General features: G+C 44.0%; 1 protein-coding gene across 2 annotated transcripts in view; it reads left to right on the forward strand.

Annotated features, from left to right (window-relative positions):
- Positions 1–22577, forward strand: part of BRINP2 (BMP/retinoic acid inducible neural specific 2) — a 137849-nt gene that overhangs the window by 5451 nt on the left and 109821 nt on the right. The window contains exon 1 of one of the 2 annotated variants that reach the window (XM_049868517.1): positions 3008–3155. The exons of the other annotated variant lie outside the window; for it this stretch is intronic. The gene's annotated coding sequence lies outside the window, so the exon portion shown is untranslated. Of the gene's footprint in view, positions 1–3007; positions 3156–22577 lie in introns of those variants that run through there. 2 annotated transcript variants of the gene reach the window in all.

The raw sequence follows: 22577 nt of genomic DNA on the forward strand, positions 1-22577 counted from the left end.
AGAAATGGTTGCATACGTCTACCAAAAGACACGTACAAAAACCTTCATAGTGTTTACTCATGAAAAAATGGAAACAACCGAAGTATCCATCAGTAGGAGAATGGTAAATGTGATATAGTCATGCAACGGAATACTACACAGCAATCAAAAATAAATAAACATGAACATACATGGATGAATTTCACAGACATAATGATGAGTGAAAGAAACCAACATAAAAAATATGGTATACACTATATTTATGAAATTCAAGAACCAGGAAATAAATACTTGGTGATGGAAGACAGAAGAGCAGTTATTTCCGGGGGCTAGAGAGTTTTGACTGAGAATGGGCAGAAGCAAGCTTCCTGAGGTGTTGAAAATAATGGAAGTAGTAGTTACATAGATGCATATATACAGGTAAAAATTCATCAGGTTGTTCTCTTGTGGAATTTTGTAATGTATATTATGCCTCATTTAAAGAAAAATTTTTAAGTGGCTTAGGACACCATAGGAGAGGAAAGTACAGACAGATTTTTCTTTTTTTCTCGCTTCCCGCCTCTACCTCCTTCCCCTCTCCCTTTAGAGGTCTTGGAAAATTTAACTTTCTTTCACTGAGATTGCCAGTCATTTGTTCAGCCGCTCCCTCTCTTTACCTTACTCCCTTCCCCAATTTTACAAAAGCCTCAATGTCTAATGCCTCTCACCTGGCCAAGACCAGTGACCCTCTGTCTCTTGGAAGCACATGGGTAAATAACTCAGCAGTTGGACAGTAATAGGCTTTTCACAGGTTAACTGCAGTATGTGCGGAGCTGAGGGTTCTGTGCGTCATCATTCTCTGACACATTTTGTAACTTAGGCAACAGATACTTGTGGTCTGGAGAGGGAGGGTTAAAGGAGGAGATATCTATATAGGACACAGAGGAGGGAATATAGGTGAAAGTGCAATGGTGGGGCAGGGGGTGTACATGTGAGATAATATTTCAAATTTCCCCCATTCATTCAGAACATCTGGCTCTCTGATGCTTTGTAGCTAATCCTGGTTTATACTAATTTAACATTCATTAACAAGTACATTCCTTTTGTTTTTGTTCCTAGACCTTTACAAGTAATCTCTGATGCTGCCTCATCATTTTACTTTAGGGTACTAATTTTCGATACTTCTCTCCCTTTCTTCTCTGTATTCTCCTTTTCAGATTTTCCTCATCACATGACTTATTGTGGGGCCCCGAAGTTCCTTTGCCAACTCCGACCCCTGGATCCTGGATTGAATTGGATTTTTCTTCAATTATTACTCTCCCACACACACTGTTGCCAAAAATTAGTACAGCATGCCAGTTATCTGGACATAGCTCAGTTTTGCATCCTCATTTGGATATCAAAAATATATAACTCACATCCTTCAATTCAAAGTTAGTATTTTCTTCTTTTACACTTTCTCTCTCTTTCTCCCTCCCCCCCCCCCCCATTTGCAGGCCCAGCAACAGCACCTGCTTCACAGAAACAAGGCTGGTCCTGTTCTGATTTCTCTAGTCTTCCTTTAAAAACTAAACGGACACCCACAGTCCCTCTTCCTGACAGCCACTGAAGTGAAAGAAAAAGACACATAGAAGGAAAACATCACGGACAAAGCAATTCCCTTTTTTAGAAGCAGGACATTTTTTCCCCTTAATCTCTCCCCAAAAACCTGAAGTCTCCTCTTCGACTTTGTCTCCAGATTCCTGATTTGGGGACAGATTGTACCTTGATTCAGCTACTCAGAGTCTCTAGCTCTGTTTGTTTCTCTAACCTTCTTACTAAGTTCTTTTTTTTTTTTTAATTAGTTTTTGAATTATTATGATTTCCTCTCTCCTATTTTTTTTTATATCTCTGATGTGTGTGCATGTGTGTGTGTGTGTGTGTACGTGCACGCTATGAAATAAGTATTTCTCACTTGGGGGCTCATTCCTAATTAAACAATTCGGGACCAAGAGGCTAAAATGCACAACACAACAGAATGAAACCTCAAATTAGACGGAAAATGGCTCAAATGGGTCCCTATCTCTCAGAGTTCTAGTTAAGCAAGCAAACAAAATGGTGTGGGACAAATGATTATTGTAACTCGAGGAAGATTAGAAGAAAATGTAATTAGCTTCCAAGCTTCTCCCTATTTGCTCCTCGCCTTTTTTACACTTTCCAACTCCCCAGCCGTGAAGGCGTCCAAGGCTTCGTTACCCACACCAAAAAGTCTCTGCTGCAAACCTGGGAGGGTTAATGGAGCTGGTACCCCAGCCTCTCAGTTAACCAAAGGAGACAGTCGGTGAGGCCCAAAGCCCGCCCCCTGCCAGGCCGTTCAGCCAATGGGCACCTGCAGGGAGTGTGGCGCTGTATCCCATTGGCTGCCAACCTACGTGCATAAGAAAGAAAGAGCGAAGCAGGCAGGGCAGCATTGTTATCTTGAGACACTCATCTGGTGTCCGAGTCTGCAGGTGACACTGCTTAGGTGCGGAGCGCGGAGTTGGAGCAGGGAAGAGCCGGGCTGCAGCCCTGGAACGGAATCCGCCTGCACGGAAGCTGCTCGCGGCTCTTCGGCCAGTGCCTCGGCTGAGCTCGGGGGACCCCATCAGTACTCACCCAGGCTGTGCACCTGCCGCGCGGCCGGAGCCCGGGAACTGCCTCTGCCCATGTGCACGCCAGTGGTTTCGGGCGCGCGAGAGAAGGGGGGTAAGTCTCTGTAGAGTTGGAAAGAAAGCACGGTCTTGGGTTTCTCTCGGCGAAGGGGCAGGAGACTTCCCCAGCTGGGTTTTGCACTTCCCTTACCTCTCCCATCCTGCGTGTGCCCTGGCCCCGCGTCGAAGCCCCACTTCGAACACGCTTTGGGTGCCCGGAGTCCTTGCTGTTCAGCGGGAAGGCAGCAGGCAAGTGGTCTAACGACGGCGAGAGCGGCGGCAGCAGCAGCAAAAGCCGGAGCAAGAGAATTTGAAAAGAGACCTCCGCTCCCTCTCAGACGGTGAGGGGGAGGCATTCGCATGTTCCCAGATGAGAAAGAACCACAAGAAATCATGAAGTGAAAACTTTGGAAAGCTGCCACTGAAGATGTTGCACAGAAAACCGGAATCTTTGAGGAGCCTCCTCCCAGTCGTTGGAGGTTTTGGGAGCAGCTGATACAGCAAGGAGGGCTCTTGCAAGGATTCAAGGTAACAGTGCAGGGGTTCAGTGATTTCTCTCTACCCTCTTCCCACTGTCCTTTCGGTGTGTCCGTGGGTAAGGGGCTTATTTTGCACTCATACAACCCTCTTGCCCTGGTGCCTGGCAGTTGCAGGCAGAGGGGGTGATTCCACCTCGCTTAGTTTCTGTCTTGTGGAGCTGAGCAGAGGACTTTGGGCTTTAGCGAGAGATCGCTCTGGTGTTGCCTCCGGGTGTTGCATGGCTGTTACAAGGCTTGGGCACTCTGCCTGACCTATATTGCTGTTGTCTGGGTTAAGTCCTCAAAGTTAGTGCAACTCCCATTAGCTTCAGAAAATCCAATTGGGCTGCATAATTGCAGAAGATGACTAGGACGTTTGCCTGCCTAGCCCGATGCTGGACTGAACTGTGTAAGGGGTTCACTCTATTAGAGACGGACCCCAAAGAGCTGAGGTCAGGGTACATGATATATCCGTGTTCTCATGTTCATTGAGCCCTATGATATGTCTGTAGAGTCCATTTCTTTCTCCCGTGCATGCAGCCAGGAAAAAATTCTGAAGCGTGAGCCCTGTAAGTAGCAAATAGTCTCCCCAGGGTGGTGGTGGAAGCCCCATTGATTGAGTTGAGCCTGGCAGAGTACTGGAGACGCTAAGGGGAGAACATCACTATGCTGAAGGAAGGCGTGTGCTGATGTTGTCTAACAGACCTTTCTCCCTGTGTCTGAGTACACATAATTGAATGCTGCCTGTGGTGTGTGCATGTGTGTGTGTGTGTGCTTGTGCGCACAGCTGCATGCAGGGAGCAGGCTGCCCATGGAAGAGCCATGCATTTGCAGCACGCTGTCCAGTCCACAGATGCCCGGAGTGTTCCTTTTAGTAGGGGCCTGAACTTGTGAGCTGCTGTTCCAGCCCAGAGGAGTTTTCTCCTCTCAGGCAGTCCCTATCCATGGTACATATTTATCCAGAGTCTATAGACCTAAGCCAAATATTAACTAATAATCAAGTTAATGCACTGTAACGTGCCTGAACAGACCTCTGTAAAGAATCGTGTGTGCTCTTTGTAGCCTTGGGAGTCAGGTACCCTAAGCAGGAAAAAAAAAATGTTTTGTTAAAAGGATAGCAGTTATAAAAGGCCATGCTTATGACTGGGTAACCTGGGCCTTATCTAGCAGGGACAATGATATGTCAGCATAGACCAATCAGGAAGATAAAAGGCATATTGTCAGTCAAGTATTTCTGCCTCTGTCCTTCTCCAGACATGTGTATGTTGAAGTGACACTCTCTCTGACCATGTTCTCTTGAATACGCAACCTCAATATTAACCAAGCGGTTAAAGTATTTTACAAAATCCCCTGAGGGGAAGTCTGATGACATCAGACAACAGCAAAGTGATGCTGGAGTTTGTGTGTTTTCCCTCTTGACTTCACACTGTTGTGTGTATGATATTTGTTTAAGGCAAGATCCTCTGGAGTCCCCTCTCACCCAAAATAAGTTGCTTTGCAGCATGGAGGGTATGACCAGGCGGTGCTGCCATAATGATCCTGAAATCTTATCGATATCATAGCTGCTGCCTACTCTGGGGCAAGGTGCACACCTTGCTTCTTGGAGAAGAGATATGATTTGAGAAGGCGCAGACATGGATACTGTGAAATGTTTGGGGGAACAGAAGCAAATATTAGACTATGGTCTTCCCTGCTGGAGGCAGCTGGCTCCAAAGGGTCTGACAGCTGGGCTACAGCCATGGAGAAGACAGAAGATCCTCAACTCTTGCTTCCCTCTCCACACCAAAAATGGGGGCTGGCACTGTTTCCCAGAATGGAGTGATATGTACTGTAGTGTGGGCATAAGAGAGGAGGTGAGAAGGAAAGGGCTGAAGAGGGAGGAAGTTTCCTGCTATGTTAGCATTGGGCCCATCTCAAGGACAGGGAGCATCCTCTCCAAGATCATCCTCTGGGTGTTCCTCCTGGCCTCCTAACAGGTTGTTTACTGAGCAAGGCCAGAGGGCAAAGCACATGCCTGCGTCATCAACTCCTTCTGATCCCATTTCCCAAGGCACAGGCTAGCCACTGGGGAACATTGTATAGAAGAGATCCCCTCTGAGACTGTGCTCCAAAATCCCTCCCCAGCTCACAAACAAGAGGTAATCTGGCGGGACTTGACACATTTGTGTGGGTGCTTTCTGCTGACTGGGATGCTTAGTGTTGAGGTTTCCTGGTTGGTGTTTTGTTTTCCCCACGGTGCAGTATATTTTGGTGATTCAACTCTTTCCCTTAAATAATAAGATCTTATAATGGCATCCTTTTCCAAAGGCTGGGAGCATTTTATGGAGCTCATCTAGTTAATTCTCACATGGCTTATTGTCTCATTTATCTTTGATTACCCTAAAAGGTAGAGTTAGAATGATACTAGCTTTCTTCTTGCAAAAGGGTAGGCAGAGAACATCAAGAGAGATGAACTGATTTAGCCTGGGTCACACAGCAAAAAGGGGAAACTAGGGACTGAAGTCTAGGTCTCATCGCTCCTAAACCTACCCCAGGTTCCACAGATGCTCTTAAGGAATGGTTTACTCTTCATAGGGTAAACGAAGGATGGCAGGTTGCAATGACATAGGCCTTCTCCTCTGGCACTCACTTAAGTGCTTTGAGGAATAAAGGCCCTGTAAGACTTTGCCTTTGCCCTCAATGATCTTACAGTCTAGTTAGGAAAGTAAGGCTTACATAAGTGAAAAGGTAAATGGCAATATTTGTTCTAAGCAGCCATTCAGTACAAGAGAGATCACAAGACCGACCTAGTTAATCTGTGATTGATTTGAACAGATACTGAGAGCTATCAGTATTCAAAGGAAGGAAAATTTGAATGGAGCCTTCAGGGATGGAGTGGGATTTGTTGGTTAGGGAGAAATGGGGAAGTATTCCAACTGACAGAGATGCTAATTGCAGCTTAGGTGAGAAGGCTGGAAACTTCAAGGCTGGTATAATGCCTTGGGGTTTACTTTGGCTCACTTCTCCCCTTGAATCCTGGAAATACCATGTTGTTGTTGTTGTTAGGTGCCATCGAGTCAATTTGTGACCCCATATGACACAGTAGAACTGCCCCCAGAAGATTTTCTTGACTGTAATCTTTATGGGAGCAGACCTCCAGGTCTTCACTAGCTTAATTATTTTAAACACATATTGACCTAGAGGAAGTTGCCCTAGGACCCAAGCAGAACTGGCTCTGAAATGTTGGGTGTCTCATTAGGCATTAAAAGTTACCTGCCCTTCTCCCAACCCTCAAGTCTTACCCATATATTCTGGGAAAAATGCTGCGTAAGGTCAGAGGGCTTATCAATCTCATATCAAAAAATTCAGATGAGGTTTTTTGGGGAAAGCAGGCAAATTCCAAGAGCACATGAGAAAATCTTCTTATGTTTTAGAATCAGAATCAGCCTCCTAAGGGAAAGTCTTGATGTTTCTCCATTCCCTATTCCCTAACCCAAACGTCCTCTTGGGGTTTACTTGGAGCTGGCGAAATGCCAAACCCTTAGGCATAGCATTGAGCAGGAGATTTTCAATCTTAAGATTCTTGAGCATGCCCATGTACATAACCTCGTCTTCCCTCCTCTTTCACTTTTAATAAAACATATGCCGTAGCAGTCACAAAGGAGGAGACCACAAAAAGCAGGAGGGGGTAGGCTGCAATATTGCCTGCAGCTATACAATGGGGTACTGTGATTGCTCAGCTGAGCAGGAGAGGGTAGGGACAGTCTGCCAGCCCAGGCAGCTTCAAGGAAGGGCCAAGGACTACAGACCACCAGGTGGTGGTTGTGACTGGTCAGCCACAAACATTTGATTTGCTCCAGCAGTGGGCCTTCTCTCCCACAGAAAAGGTCAAGGCCAAGTGTAATGTCTGTGAGAGGACTGCTGACACAACCACCCTGCTCATTCATCTTGGTTTGGGGCATCTATTCATTCTGCAGATTGCTGGTTGGTTGAGTGGTCCCTTTCCAACGTGGAGAAAGTTTCTATCAGGCACTGAGTGGGATAACTTGCCTAAAATCACACCATAATTGCTCTCAGGTCAAGAGGAAAATACCCAAGAACCCAGGTTGTTTGCTTGCTTAGCCCCAAGAGTTTGATCTGGGGACAAGGCCCTAGGGACATTTACTTTCTCCTGAAAATCCTCCCCTAGGCCTGGCTGTCACTTGTGTTTCTTGTGGAAGTGGCCATGCAGCTAGACTGTGGGTCAGGTGCCTTTTCTCTTTACCATTCAGAAGTATCCACTGCTGTGTTTGGGGACCGAGGTAGAGGTACAAGCCTATGGGTGTGTGTTTAGTGGTTGCAGATCATAGCCTCTGCTATTTGAGAGTGAAGACACAGGCAGCTCAGTTATGCTTCAGACTTGGGCTACAATGGACAGGTCCGGTCTGTCCAATTAGGATGCAGATTGGCCTCTTTTAAATTGTGACTCTGCCTTGCAGAGTTGAGTATCACTGTTATAGCATGGAATCTTCAACAGCCAGCCCCCATGCTAGACTGGGCAAAAAAAAAAAAAAAAAAAGGCAAAGGGAGTGGGCAATTCACTAACTCATAGGACTGGGTGCTAACCTGCATCGTCCAGTATGGTAGCCACTAACAACATGTAGTTATTGAGCACTTGAAATGTATGTTGTAAGCAGAAAATACACACTGAATTTTGAAGGCTTAGTTCCAAAAAAAAGAGTGTAAAATAACTCTGTAATTTTTGGTATTGGTTATAAGTTGAAATGATAATATTTTGGATATATTGGGTGAAATAAAATATATCAAAGTTAATTTTACCTGTTTCTTTTTACTTTGTGATGGTACTCCTAAAATGTTTTAAATTACATATGCAGCTCACACTGTATTTATTTTGAACAGTGCTAGTCTAGGCCTTGCAGAGTAGTAGTGACAGGTCAACACAGAGAAAAGGCACAGGCATGAGGCAGCAGGAGCCAGAGACATGAGGAGAGAGAGAATATGGAGGGAGGAGTGAGGGGCAGTCCAGAGCAAATCTCTAGGTATGTATTTCTGGAATCTAAGATCACCCTCTGGACCCGTTGCCCTTAAGTCAGTTCTAACTCACAGTGGCCCTATAGGACAGAGTAGAACTTCCCCATAGGGTTTCCAAGGAGTGGCTGGTGAATTCAAACTGCTGACCTCTCAGTTAGCAGCTAAGCTCTTAACCACTGGTCAAGGAGGGCACAAATAGCTTACACAGGCCTATATATATTTGAGGAGGGTGGGCCTCATTAACAGTGACTCAGTTTACCCAAAGTATTTGAGAAGCACTGCAGCTCTCAGTTCAAAGAGTCAACAGTTAGGAGACTTGGTAATTTTATCCTAATATTTTCGAGTTTCTGTCTGACAGTAGAAATAACCAAATGAATTAATTTTAGGATCTCACAGCAAAGTGTGAGGACACAATAATGGGAATCAGATGAGGTGTTTGATTTTCAAATTCCCTTCTATTTTCTCCTCTCTACCATGTTATCGGAAACCCTGATGGTGTAGTGGTTAAGTGTTATGGCTGCTAACCAAAGGGCCAGCAGTTCGAATCCTCCAGGTGCTCCTTGGAAACTCTATGGGGTCGTTCTACTCTGTCCTATAGGGTTGCTATGAGTTGGAATCGACTTGGCGGCACTGGGTTTGGTTTTTTTGGTTTACCATGTTATCATCTTTCCATGTGACAGAGTTTTTCTTCTTTCAAATCAAAAAAGTTGATAGTTTGGTGGAGTGGAAGAGAAATGTCTGCTATGTGTTAAAGATTATTTTGTGAACCTATTGGTAAGAAAAATGGGAAGAAGACATAATGATTGAATTTTTTCAGTAATTACAGTTGAACATTATAATTCATTTATTATTATTATTATTCGCTGTAATAAGGTTTGGCCATTACTCAGACTCCTCATATTTGCTCAGTATTCTGTGGCTCACAAAATGTTTTTACAAGCTTTATCGCCCCTGATTATCTCACAATACCCTTGTGGATGGTTTTTATCTCTATTCAGGTTTTTCCGTGATCTGCCCCCAAATTACCTTTATTTAATCCTTTTCTTCACAGACACTCCTTTCTGTCTTGCCTAATTAAATTGATTTACTAACCATTTCACATGTTAACCATGTAAAAAAAAAAAGGGTCACTATCTCTCTGAACCTCAGTTTCATCATCTACAAAATAAAAAATAATACCGCCTGTCTCTTGAAGTGTTATTTTAAGTGTTAAATGAGATAAAATACATAAGGTACCAAATACAGTTCCAGGCATATTGTAGCTGCTCCACAAATGGTAATACCCTTTCTGACCAAAAGTCTTCACTTCAATGTCCCTAAGCTAAAATGTCCAAAGCTGAGCTCATAGTATGTACCAACTTGTATACCCCAAACCGCCCCTCTTCTGCTTTAGTTAATGGTATGACCAGACTTCCAGAGCCACAATTAAGAAACACAGGATACCCTGGGCTCTACTCTATCTCACACTGCCCCCACATCCAATCAATCATCAAGACCTGCCAGGCCTACCTCCCAATTATTTCCAAAGCCATCCTCTTCTCCCCCATGCCTCCTGCCACTCTCTGATGTCAGGCTGTCATCATTTCACACCTGCACTTTCCCAGTACTTGTTGTTCCCATTTATTCTCTTGAAGGTTAGCCAGTCCAGCCTCCTCCCTGCAGCCAGGGAGGTCTTCCACAATGGTAAATTGGATTATGCTTCTCCTGTTCTTGTAATCCTCCCATGACTCCCCACTACTGTCAGAATAAAATCCAAATTTCTTAGCATGACAAACAAGAGGCCCATCATAAACTAGTCCTAGCAGTTGTTTTGCCTGGAGAAACTTCCCCTTCCCTCTCTGTGTTTTCTGACGGTTACTGATCTTTAAGACTCTTTAAATATTTTGTCCTCTGTGAAGACTTTTCTGAGACTCTGGGACAGGATTAATTGCCTCCTCCTCTGTGCTCATACACATCTTGCTGACACTCTGCACTATACTCACCACATGGTAATGGTTGGTTTATATGGCCACCTCCTGCACCAAGAGGCAGGGTTGGCATTGGGGCTAAAAGACATTTCCCAGGAAATATCTGTTGAGTATTTATATGTGTCAGGTACTGGTCTTAGGCATCGGGGGTTCAGCAACAAACAGCACAGATAAAGGCCCTGCCATCAAGTAGCTTATATTCTAGAAGGAAGATAAGGTGGTGATGATAATAATAATAGTAATGATAATATCATGAATGTTGCTGATAATAGTTAATAATTTCATAGTGCTTATACATGTCAGGCACTATTCTGAGCACTTTACATAAATTAATTCACTTATTCCACATAATGATCCTATAACTAGGGTACTTTTATTGTCTCCATTTTATAGATGATGAATTGGAGGATCAGAGAGGTAAAACAGCTTGTCCAAGGTCACACAGCTAGTAACTGGCATTCTGTCTCCGTCAGTTTAGATCCTGAGTCCATATTCTTCATTACTGTGTTATCCAGACAATACATGTAAACATACAAATCCATGAAATAACTTCAGATGCTGATAATGAAGAAGATAAAATCGTATTGTAGGAGAGTGTGATTGAGGTGATCAGGGAAGATATTCTTAAAGGAGGTACCATTTGAAAGGAGACTTGATTTGTCAGTTCAGAAAGGTGGAAATCCCAGTATAGGGTTGAATCTGGGGATCCAAAGAAGAGAAATTGTTTACTCCGTAGCCAAGGCTCTGGCTGCTGCAATGTCCACTCCTCATAGCTGGATGTGCCAGGCCCCCATCCTAGGTGGTCTCAGGGAGCAGCAAATAGCTCAACTGTTCCCAAACCTCCTCCCGCCCTCAACAGTCCACTTATCCCCCCTATTCTTTTGAGTTAAGCCATATCTTTCAATGTGTCCAGTTTGCTGCTTGACAAGGCTCGTGCGTGGGCATGCACATACACACCCCTGCTTTGCTGAAACACTTGATTTCACTTCTCTCCTGTGAATGATGTGTCACTCAGAACCTTAGAGAAGTGACAGGCACAGGCACAGCAAAAAGGCTGGAGACAACCCAGAGGCATGAGCAAAAGGGGAAAAGAAAATTATTTTTTAACCAGATGAGACGCGAATTGGACTGGAGGGAGAAATGGGAATTTGATCAGGAAGGAACATTCAGAGGGGTGGCTCTGAGACTCTGAGACACTGACAGTGTTCTATTGCTTGACCTGGGTGATAGTTTGCTTTTTAGTTTTTCGTACACACACACACACACATATATATCTTTTTTATCTTCTCTGTGAATATTTCTCACAGTACAAAATTAAAAGAAAAGAAATAATTTGGAGAGCAGATGAAACTTGGGGCGGGGGGAAGTTCTTTTTTTAATATACATCCAAAGCCTACTTTATAATAAAACTTGTCTTAGACTCATTTTTACTTACATTATCTCATTTGATTTTTATTACAACCTTATGAAGCAAATATCAGAATGAACTTGAGGAAGTAAGAGCACAGAGGAGCTGGCATTCGGAACCAGGCCCCTTGCCTGTGCCTTCTACCCAGGAAAGCTCTGAGAGGCAGTGAGGTGGGGGAAAAAGGCTCCTGACTTCTGGGTCAGCCATACTTGGGTTTCAATTTACCCTTGGTCACTTACTAGCTGTGTGACCTTAGATAAATTTCACAACCTCTCAGAGCTTCAATATCCCCATGTGGTAAAATGAAGATGATAAAAACCTTATCTTGCACAAAACTTGTGCAAGATTAAGGACAGTGATTGAAAACTGTCAGCAGAGTACCTGCCACATAATGGGAATTCAGAAAATGGTAGCTGCTGTTTTTGTGACCCTAAAAAAAAAAAAAAATATTATTATTTTTTTTTTAAGGAGGAAAGCCAGCAAGACATTGACTGCCATGAATAGAAATGGCACTATTAGCTGTGGTCAGTGAGAGTCAGGCAGTGGCTTCAATATATAGTGTTGGCTGCCAGTGAATCAGGACCAGCCTGGCAGTAGTTCCCCTTTGCCAGTCACCATGCTAAGTGCTCTCCAGGCATTGTCTTATGGAATCATCTTACAACTCTATCAGCAAGTACTGTTATCCTCAATTTATTGATGAGGAAATTAAAGTTCAGAGAGATTAAATAACTAACCCAAGGTCACACAGCTTGGAAGTGGCAGAGCTCAGATTTGAACTCAAGTCTGTCAGATACCAAAGTCTATGCTCTTCAACAGTGGGCTTTACCATGTGGTCACTGTCTTAGGTCACATCCAGGGGAAAGAGCACCTTCATGGTCAAGGTAAGCATAGCCGCTCTGAGGTCTGAACTAAGTCCCTCAAGAGTGAGATGGCAGCATTTTTAGACCCTTAGGACAGCACTGGGTTTCACTGGGTTTAGGGCATTTCTGGAGCAGGCCAAGAGTATTGGCGCATGTTGGAAAATGCTGCAGAGTTTCCGGTGCAATGCCTTCCACCCACCGGATATTTAGAACTTCGGGCTGAATATTGGAAGTGACTCCATTTCTCTCCATTTTCAAAAGAGCAGGGTTTCAAATAAATAAAATAAGAGCTGAGTTTTGGTAGGCTTAGAGGAAAAGGTTTCCCTACATTGCACAAGGATATATTAACAGTAGTTTTCAACCTTTTTAAAAAGCAATTTAAAAAAAAAAAAAAAAACCTTTGCCGACAAATCAATTCCGACTCATCAAGGCTCTATAGGACAGAGTAGAACTGCCCCATGGGGTTTCCAAGGAGCAGCTGGTGGATTCATACTGCTGACCTTACGGTTAGCAGCCAAGCTCTTAACCACTGTGCCACCAGGGTTCTTAAAAAGCAATAGTACACTTTTTAATTAAAAAAAAAAAAAGATTTTCAAAGGAACGCCAATATATAACCAAAAAACCCACTGCCATCGAGTTGATTCTGACTCATAGCAACCCTACAGGACAGAGTAGAACTGCCCCATAGAGTTTCCAAGGAGCGCCTGGTGGACTTGAACTGCCAAACTTTTGGTTAGCAGCCGTAGCACTTAACCACTACGCCACCAGGGTTTCCAGCCAATATATGAAGCAAATAAAAATGGAGATCCTTGATCGCGGTAGGCCTGGGGGCCTGGAGCTTCCCCACATGTCACTTCGCCTTCCTAGCTCCTCAGTGGTTTCTGAGGTACTCCCTTGGGATTTCAAGGCTGGTGAAAACACATTGAAAACCACGGCACTGTAGAGTTCCTTTAAAAGGCAAGGCTTGTGATTCATTTAAGTTAACAGGTGACATACTAAAATTCATTTTAAAATATAACACTTTTCACCAACCTGGACACACCTGTGAATTTAGTGAAATTAGGAGTCCTGGTGGCACAGTGGTTAAAGCGCTCACCTGTTAATGGAAAGGTCAGCGGTTCAAAACCACTGGCAGCTCTGAAGGAGAAAGTTGTGACAATCTGCTTCCATAAAGATTTACAGCCCTGGAAGCCCTATGGGGTCCTTATGAATCGAAATAGACAGCAGTGGGTTTGATGAGATTTGGAGAACAAATTACCATTGTTCTCAGTGATTGAAAATGCGGGAAATTCAATGTATGACGAAATGCTTCTGTGTACCAGGCACACTGCTAGGCACTGTGTGTACTAGTTGTAGGATCTTATTCAATTCTAGCAACTCTTTATGAAATGGACGTTATTATTACCATTTTGAAGGTGAGAAAAATTAGGTATGAAGAGTCAATGAGCCAGGATCTCACAGCCAGTGAGTAATGCGGTTGGGATTAAAACCTGTGTCATAGGATGGAGTAGAGAGTTCCTGTCTTGCCACCAACCCTGCAGTCTCTTCATCTGTGAAGTTGAGGTAATACTGTCTCTCTCAAGGTTTCTTAGTTTTTCCAACACTGCTTGGTTGTGAGATTTTACAGAAAATCTCTCTGGACAGTTTGGCCTTCAACGACTCTGTTTTCATGGACACTCAGGCCTCCAGAAAAGGAAAGGCCCAGGCTGCAGCCCTCACTCATGGCCCCTTCCCTTCCTCATCTCCAAACCTCAGGGAGGGTCCAGCCCCAGTGGCAGGGGGACCCTGGTGATTGGGGAGGGCGTTCCTCTCTCTATCCCTCACCTCAGGGCCGAGGCTGAGAGCATGGGGACTCCGTGTCAGCTGGAGCCCAGCAGCCTGGAGATGGGGCTTACTAGAAATGTGTGGGGTTGGGCTGCAGAGGGAAGTCCTTGGAATCCCCTTGAGGTACAGAAATGCTTAAGCACTCGGTAAATTGTGCGGGGGCAGGTAATTTCTGCCTCCCCTTCACTCCTCTTTCAGCCATTTACCTTACTATAAATACGTTGTCAATCAGGAGCAGGGGCAGGTGGATGAGCAGTGTTCCAGCGGGTGATGGGGCCCTCAGAGGCTTCCTGCATGTGCCTCCTCTCTTTCCGCAATCCCCGCCCTTTGGGATTTGAGCCCTGAGGGTTGACAGAGCAAGGTCAGCATCCTGCTGAAGCTTCGGGACACTGGAGACCCCTAGAGGCGAAAGGCTGTGTTACAAGCCCCTGGCCGCAGAGGCTGTTGAGGAGTAGCTGGTGCCTTTCCTAACACCCTGCCTGTAAATACACTTCCGGCAAGTCGAAAGGGACAGCAGACCTCTGTGTGTGCGCGCGTGTGTGTGTGTGTGTGTGTGTGTGTTTAGAGAAGGAGGGAAGGGCAGCTACATTAGTGGAAGCAACACTGCCCGGAACTTAGCCGCCAACAGCCTTTCTCCCTCCCTGCCCTACCCAGCTTCCTGTGCTCCCTTGCTGCCAGCCTCTCTCTCATTCAGTCCCTGCAGCAACTCCAAGTCTGCCCTCCCCAGCAACTCCTCACCACCTCCATCAAAATTAGATCTTTCCCTCAGGGTCTTGCACACCTCTAAGTGACCTGATCAACCAATTTGTGCTGAAGTATTAATGACTAGTTTTTTTTTTTTTTTAAATGATTTAATGTGCTGCCCTTTCAATTAACACTCGAGCATTTCAAAAGAGAAATTCACAGATTTTAACCAAGTAAGTCTCCTGTTTTTCTCTTTTGAGAAGACCTGTGGGTCACTCAAAACGAACCATACAGACAGCTCTGTTCAGTATACATGCTGCATCACTCTTGGTCTTAGCAAGGCTTGGAGGTATTATGCAGTGGTTTAAGCAGAATTTTCCAAAGAAGGCCTGCTCTAATCTACAGTCCTTAAAAACAGTGCCTCCTACTGGTGGTGGGAGAATATCAGAGACCCGGCCTCTCCTGTCTCCTCCTCCAAAGCTAAAAGGATGTTTATTTAGCTAGGCAGGGACCTGTGATATCATCTATATAACCTCACTTAAGAGAAGAAACCTGGAGCGCAAGAGTTGACATACATGTCTACTGGTGTCTCAATCTTAACATTTCTTAGAAGTTTAATTGATTTTATTCACACATGAGATGGCCTAGTAATTGAGAGAAGAGACCAATCAACTTGGGTAGAAGTCTTTGGCAGGCTCTGCTATGTGTGTAACTTGCCAAGTAACTACATAAACCTCAGTTTCCACATCTGTAAAATGGAAATAATAAGACTCACTTCACAGGGTTGTTTTGAATGTGACTTGAAAAGATGCAGAAAAACCACTTAACAAAATGCTTGGTTCATGGAAAGTGCTCAACTAAATGACAGTTCTTCTTCTTAACCTTCTTATTTTTATTATTCTTACCCTATCCCAGATTTTCAGTGCTGGGTAGGATGCAGAATGTTGTTTTTGTTATTTAAAAGCAGGTGAACTAATCCAATCTCCTAGGTGTGGTTGGTTTGGTGATGAACTAGATTTCTTTCCAGATGACAGCACTGTATAAAATCTCCCCGCTCTGCTTGGTATATTTCTGCTTGGTATATTTAAATGTATTTTACAAGAGCAGTAAGTGAAATGGATTTGGCAGTGACTTTAAAAGACTTAGTGCATTTTTTTTTTTGGTAGGGGGGTGGGGGAAGCCACAACAAAAACTGGCTTGTTTCTGTGATATATGGTTCATGTGATAAGACAAAAATCCATTTTTATGCTTAGGAAAATTGGCTAATTTTAAAACAGTTGACACATGCCATATGCATAAAGAGTAATGGTAGATTTTGCTCAGGCAAACAACAGAAGAACACAGGGCCAACGATATCTCAGTTAGGGCTTTAGTTGGAGAACTTCTTACTTCATGGCAGACCTGGAAAATGGACTCTTTGTGGCCTTAGGTGCTGGAGTCATGTATTTGATCATAAAGCTACCAACTACCAAGGTTGGAACGCAGATGCCATGTTTTTCTGAAATGAGTAAGAAGAGATTTAGGAACCTACCAGTATAGGAAGCTTTATGTGTAAGAAAGAAAACACTTTATAAAGATGTTATCTGGATAAAAGGTGTGAATGGTGGAAAGGACATGAATTGGTGAGCCACCCAGACTTGGTGTCACCTTGCACGTACTGCTGGACTTTGCCTGGTCTTTTCTTCTATTGAAAACATGGATGCTTTTTTGGACTGCGGATTCGGCGTTTTTGTGCTTTGGGATCCTCTGGTTAGCTCTGCCTAAATCATACTGAAAGGGGAATCCCACATATTCGCAGTTATTGCTAGTTAGGCCAAAGAGGTTACATATGAGAACAAGTTGCTACGAAAGTTACTTTCAATATGAGAAGTTTAAGGTGGAGATAAACACTCTGTGATCTTTCTCTTGCTCCTGTAGATCACTTCAACATTGAGCTCCCAATACAGGTCAACCAGGCACCCAGCCCCCTTGTAGGCTCATGGCATGCAATCTACTTGATTTCAAAAAGCATTTGGTTTTGTACTTTATTTCTTTCAAGACGAGATTTAATTAGTAACTGCAGAGGGGGAGAAAAAGCTGAACTGCTTAGAGGAGCTTAATGGTTCGGGTCTGCAGGGCTCAGCAATTTGACATTCTAATCCTGTTATTTCCCACCTTAAACTGAACAGAGTCAGCAGGGTTGGATTTTTTTTTTTTTTTTTTTGCTTCCCATAATTCATGTACCTATTAGGTTTCCCCTTTCCTTGCTTCCCACCCTCATTTTCTGCTTCATTTGACTCTTCTTTTTTTTTTTGGATTAGTTCACTGCTGCATGTTTGGTTTTGTGTTTGTTTGTTTTCAGGATATCAAAATAACAAAAACAAAACAAAAAGCCACTACCTTGGTTGTTCATTCTGGTACTGAGTCAGTTAGAAGAGACTTTGTTCCTCCCCCTCATTTTAATTCCCAGAATGAGCACCCTGTATCTATGGCGCAAATGGTTAACATGCTCAGCTGCTAACAGAAAGGTTGATGGCACATTGGAAGAAAGGCCCCGTGATTTACTTCCAAAACATCAGCCGTTGAAAACCTTATGAGTACAGTGCTGCACTGGCAAACATGGAGTCACCATGAGTCAGTGTTGACTCAACTGCATCTGGTTGGTTTATCCCGTGTGAACTTGACTACTAACATGACTACAGCCAAAGCCTACAGTCATGTTGAGGCAAGAGGCTAAGCTGTGTCTATCGCTCCCTTCTCAATTATAGACTGTAAACACCTTGAAAGCAGGATCCAAGTCTTATTTGTCATTGTATCTCCAACATTCTCACGCAATACCTAGCTCAGGGAAGACGTTTTGTTTATTAAATTAAAAAAAAAAAAATCCCACCACTTATGCTATTCCACCCAATCTTCATTAAAATATAGGTTAGTAGGAAACTAACAAGCATCCTTCCTGTCAATGGAAATTTAGCGTTCAGAATTTCAAATTTACAGAACTGCAGAATTAGGCAAGTGCTTCCTTTACGGCAGTGGTTCTCAAAATTTAATGTGCACCTGGGGAGCTTGTTAAAATGCAGAATCTTCAGTCCCCCTTTCAGAGAGTCTGATTCTGCAGGTCTGATGTGAGACTCAGAAAAATGCATTTTAACAAGAAGATGATAGAAAGACCACACTTCGAGAAGCATCATTATAAAGCAATCCAAATGAAGTGTTAACCAAGCTGGGTGTGGGAGAATATCACTGTCCCTTAAGTGGTTAATGTGTGCCATATGGGAAAAAAAAAAGTTCTGTGCTTAGAAAATTTGGGACATCATGGTACTCTTCCCCCCTCCCACCCTGCTTCTCATACATTCTTGGAGGTTTACCTAGCATGCTAGAAGTTTCTAAAAAATCTTGCAATAAAGAAACATGTTTTAATTTTGCTTAACCAGGTATTTCTAATAGTCTTGACCTTGAAACTAACTTATTTTCCCTCTCCCTCTTTTGTTTTGCCAAATACCAATTAAATTTTGCTGAATTTGATATGGAATGCATTGTCATAATGGAATGGGCTGCCCCTACAGGATAAGGATGACATTGCATCCCAGCTCTATTACTTTGATTAAATTCTCAGACGAGAGAAGGAACTAAGTGAGTGTGGAGCTGGAGGATCATTAACCATGGGGTATATCTTACAGTCTAGATCACAGGGTTGCCATGAGTCAGAATTGACTCAATGGGAACTGTTTTTTGTTTTTAAAGAAGCATTTATCATAATAGCCATCATCTATTAAGCAGTTAATATTTACCAGACACTATTCTAAGATTTTTATATGTACAAATTCATTTAAATCTTAGAACAACCCTATGAAGCAGGCACTTTTATTTTCTCCATTTCACTGTGGAGGAAGCCAAGATAATGAGAGGTTAATAATTTGTTAAGATCACAGAGTTAAGAAGTGACAGAGTGAAATTTGAACTCAGGCAGCCTGCTTCCAGAGCCTGCCCTGTTAACCACACTATCAGACAGCCTCTCCTCCAGTAGGGGGATTATGGAAATTACTGCCAGGGAGGAATGACAGCTCCCAGCAGACATAACCTGTTTGGAAGCCATGTTACCTCTGTGCTTCAGAGCCCTCCTCTAAAAGTAAGGGCCAGTGATCATTGCCCCTTATTCATCAGAGAATTTACTATGATGACTGCCTAGACCTCTGAAAGATTTTGCTGTACTTAAACACAAAATATGCTTAGCAAAACAACCTGACAAGGATGATTCATGGATAGCAATTAAGAGCAGAATCCCGTACCTACCAAATCCTAAATTGGGTTGGAGATCTGGTCATCCTGCTGACACCTTGCTATGGAATGCAGTAGCCTGGCCCTTGTCACTCTACCCCACCCATGACCCCCTCACTGCTCCTGAACAGGAGAGGTGTCTCTGAAGGGGCAGGCTGAGCTGGAGGACACAATTTCAATTCTGGCCTTTGGCAAGTTCCTTCACTACTCTGGCCCTTAGTTTCCTAATTTTAATACAAAAAGAGGGGAGAGGAGAATTATGATACCTATGTTGTTGTTGTGGGAGCCCTGGTAGCACAGTGGTTAAGAGTTCGGCTGCTAACCAAAAGGTCAGCAGTTTGAATCCATCAGCTGCTCCTTGAAAACCCTATGGGGCAATTTTACTCTGTCCTATAGGGTCACTATCAGTCAGAATTGATTCGACGGCAAAAAGTTTGTTTTTTCTGGTATGTTGTTGTAAGGAATAAATCAGTTAATATATATAAAGTGTTTATCCCAGTGCTTGGCACAGGGAAGGTGTTCAGCCTCTTGTACTGTTAAGACTTGGGGATTGGATAGTGGCAGCAGAAGACTGTTCCTTGTCAGTACTTGTAAAAGTGTTAATGTGGAGGTAAAGGAAAGTCGAAGTATGGCTCTAGGGAGTGAGAGGGAACTAGAAAGACACATTTTGGCTCCCAGGCCCTGAATCACTTCCAGAATGCATGTGGGATATGAGTTACTGGGACTCACAATCCAACCAGTGTTTCTGGTTACTTTAACTTCCTCTTCCATAAAAACTAGTATTGGTTATAGGCATATCCCACTGGAGGACTCTGCATCTTCATTAGTGAATGCTGGAGAAGTGTCACATGGCATTGGGGGAGAATTTCCCAAACCTGATTTCCAAAGAACTAACATTCTCCAGTCATCACTGTAGATACTCTGTAAGTATAAACTAAATAGTATGCTCTTCTGAGATAAGGATGCTGAGGTTTAAGGAAGTTTGTTATTGGCCTAGGTTATAAAGTGGGAGAGGCAGAGTCTGAACTGAGGTCATAGCTGTCTGACCCAAATCCCTAGTTCTATCCTCTCAACTGCTTAGAAAATTATGGGGAGGAGAGGAAATAGGAGGAACAATTGAAAGCTGGTTCCCCAGTGATGAGAGCTTGGAAAGAGTTGCTTAAAATCACATTGGGAACATTGAGAAATAAACTTTTCCAGACTCCTCTCTGACACTCCAAGTCCTGGGGCTCCCCTAAGTTAATTCTTTCCTGCTTGATAACCTGCGCTCACTTCTTAATGGAAAATGCTTATGGTGACTAGAGGCTGGCTGACCTGCCTACCATCAGCCACCAGTCTCAGAATCTCAGATGAAGACTTCTGGTCTTAGTCCTTGGCTACTCCAAAGATTTCCCTTCCTGAACTTGCTCCTCTGAAACCCTTGGCAGTGAGTAGGTGCAGTGGAAGATTCTTTGTTGCTAAACTAAGCACATACGCTTACCAAAATGAGTCCTTCTCAGACCCCATACATCCTGAGCACAGGGTCAGGCACACAATGAGGACAGATTCTAATTTCTGTGGCTTCCCGTGAAGCCTGAATGATCAGCTTGCAAGATGAAGGAAGAAAGGGAGAAAAGAGGAATATTTCCCAACCTCGGCCTCATGAAGATAGATTCTCTGACACTTTTGTGGATGGAATTCTACTCTTTTTCCCTAAAAGCAAACATTTTTTATTCCACTTATTTGATCAAACAGCAAGTGGTTAAGATCATCACCTCTGGGAACAAGGTTGGCCATGAATTTCTTACTGTTGATTGAAGCTGAGTGATAGGTAAATAGGGTTTCACAATATAGTTCTTTCTCATTTTGTATATGTTTGGGAATGTTCTACAATTAAAAAAAATTTAAAACATCATGGATTCTGGAGTGAAAGAATCTTGAGCTGAAATCTCAGCACAACCACTTTCTTACTGTGCTATCTGGGGCCAACAGTTTAAATTTTCTGATCCTTAGTTTCCTAATCTATAAAATGAATTACTAGGAGATGGTCCAAGATGGCGGCTTAGACACATACACCATGGCATCCCCCTATAGAAAAGAACAGAGAAACCAAGTGAAACAGATACAGATGACAATCTGGGAACCGAGAACAGCAAACAAAAAGATGAAGAATTAAATTGAACACTGAAGGGAAGGAGAAACTGAATGAAAACCGTAAACACGGAGACTTTTAGACTGTAGGTGCTCTGCTAGCCAGTTTGGCACAGCGTGGTCATCTTGAGACAAAGCAAGCAGTGTTCCTGGCTGAGGAGCACAGGAATATAACTTCACAGAGTCCCCAGTAGGAGACAGAGATACTGTGTAGACAAATTCAGAGCAAACAAAGGTGAGCAGAACATGAACTGGATCTAAGGAGGGAAAGTGCAAGATGATGGGTGAATAGGGACAGAACTACTCACCAGCAGCAGTCCCTGATCATTTGGGTGGGTGGCACTGGTGGAGTGGAGGATCCTTGGAGTGGCAGATAGAGATCCTGCAGCCAACTGGACTCAGGAAAGACTCCCTTCACATTTGGTTGGGACTGGGTCCTGATTGCTGGCTGCACTCTACAGGGAGTGCTCCTGCACCCACACCAGTGATTGGGGGAATGCTCTCCTTCCCTCCTCCCCCTGCATCCTCTCAGTGACCAGCAGTATGCTCCCACTCCCCACCCTGTGATCCACAGTGCACACTCCTGTGTCATTGGACCTGTGGCCAGAGGCTGGTGCCTGCTCCACCCACTCCTGTACTCCCTACCCACCTGGTGATTGGCGTTGCGAGTTCCCATGCCACTCACCCGGTGACCAGTGATGTATAAACCCTCACCCCGACCACCTGGCAACTGGTGATGAGCACACACAGCGCCCATCCCAACCACTGGTGAGATGCTCCTTGCAGCCATGCCCTGGTGACTGGCCAGACACATCACCTCATCAGCAACACCAGTCACATCCTGACAGGCACCATCTGCACCTCTGCCAAACTACAATCAGGGGATCCTAGTGCCCTCATCCAACGTCTGCCCAGCTGCACACATCCCACACTCAAATAATGTGTGCACTTGCACTAAAACCCCTTGATACCCCAACACCTACTGAGACACCAATTTGTGCATGCACAGTAGGCCTACCCCATCTATTTGGGTAGCAGTCCATCACAGCAGATATGCAGTCATCCTGCCCTGACCTCCAGAGAGTGCATTAATAGCTAGTGCCAACCCGGAAGGACCTTTGGTCCCACAAGAGCTATGGAAGGACCTTGACCACCCAACACTTGTCACCAAATATCAGGGAAACGACCTGCTCACCCAATTCCACTCAACTGGTAAGGGAAAACATACGAGCCTAATCACAGAGGACTCACAATTGGATTGACCCACCATACCCACTAGTGAGAGTCAATAG

This window comes from Elephas maximus, chromosome 24, assembly GCF_024166365.1.
Source record: "Elephas maximus indicus isolate mEleMax1 chromosome 24, mEleMax1 primary haplotype, whole genome shotgun sequence".
Lineage (NCBI taxonomy): Eukaryota > Metazoa > Chordata > Mammalia > Proboscidea > Elephantidae > Elephas > Elephas maximus.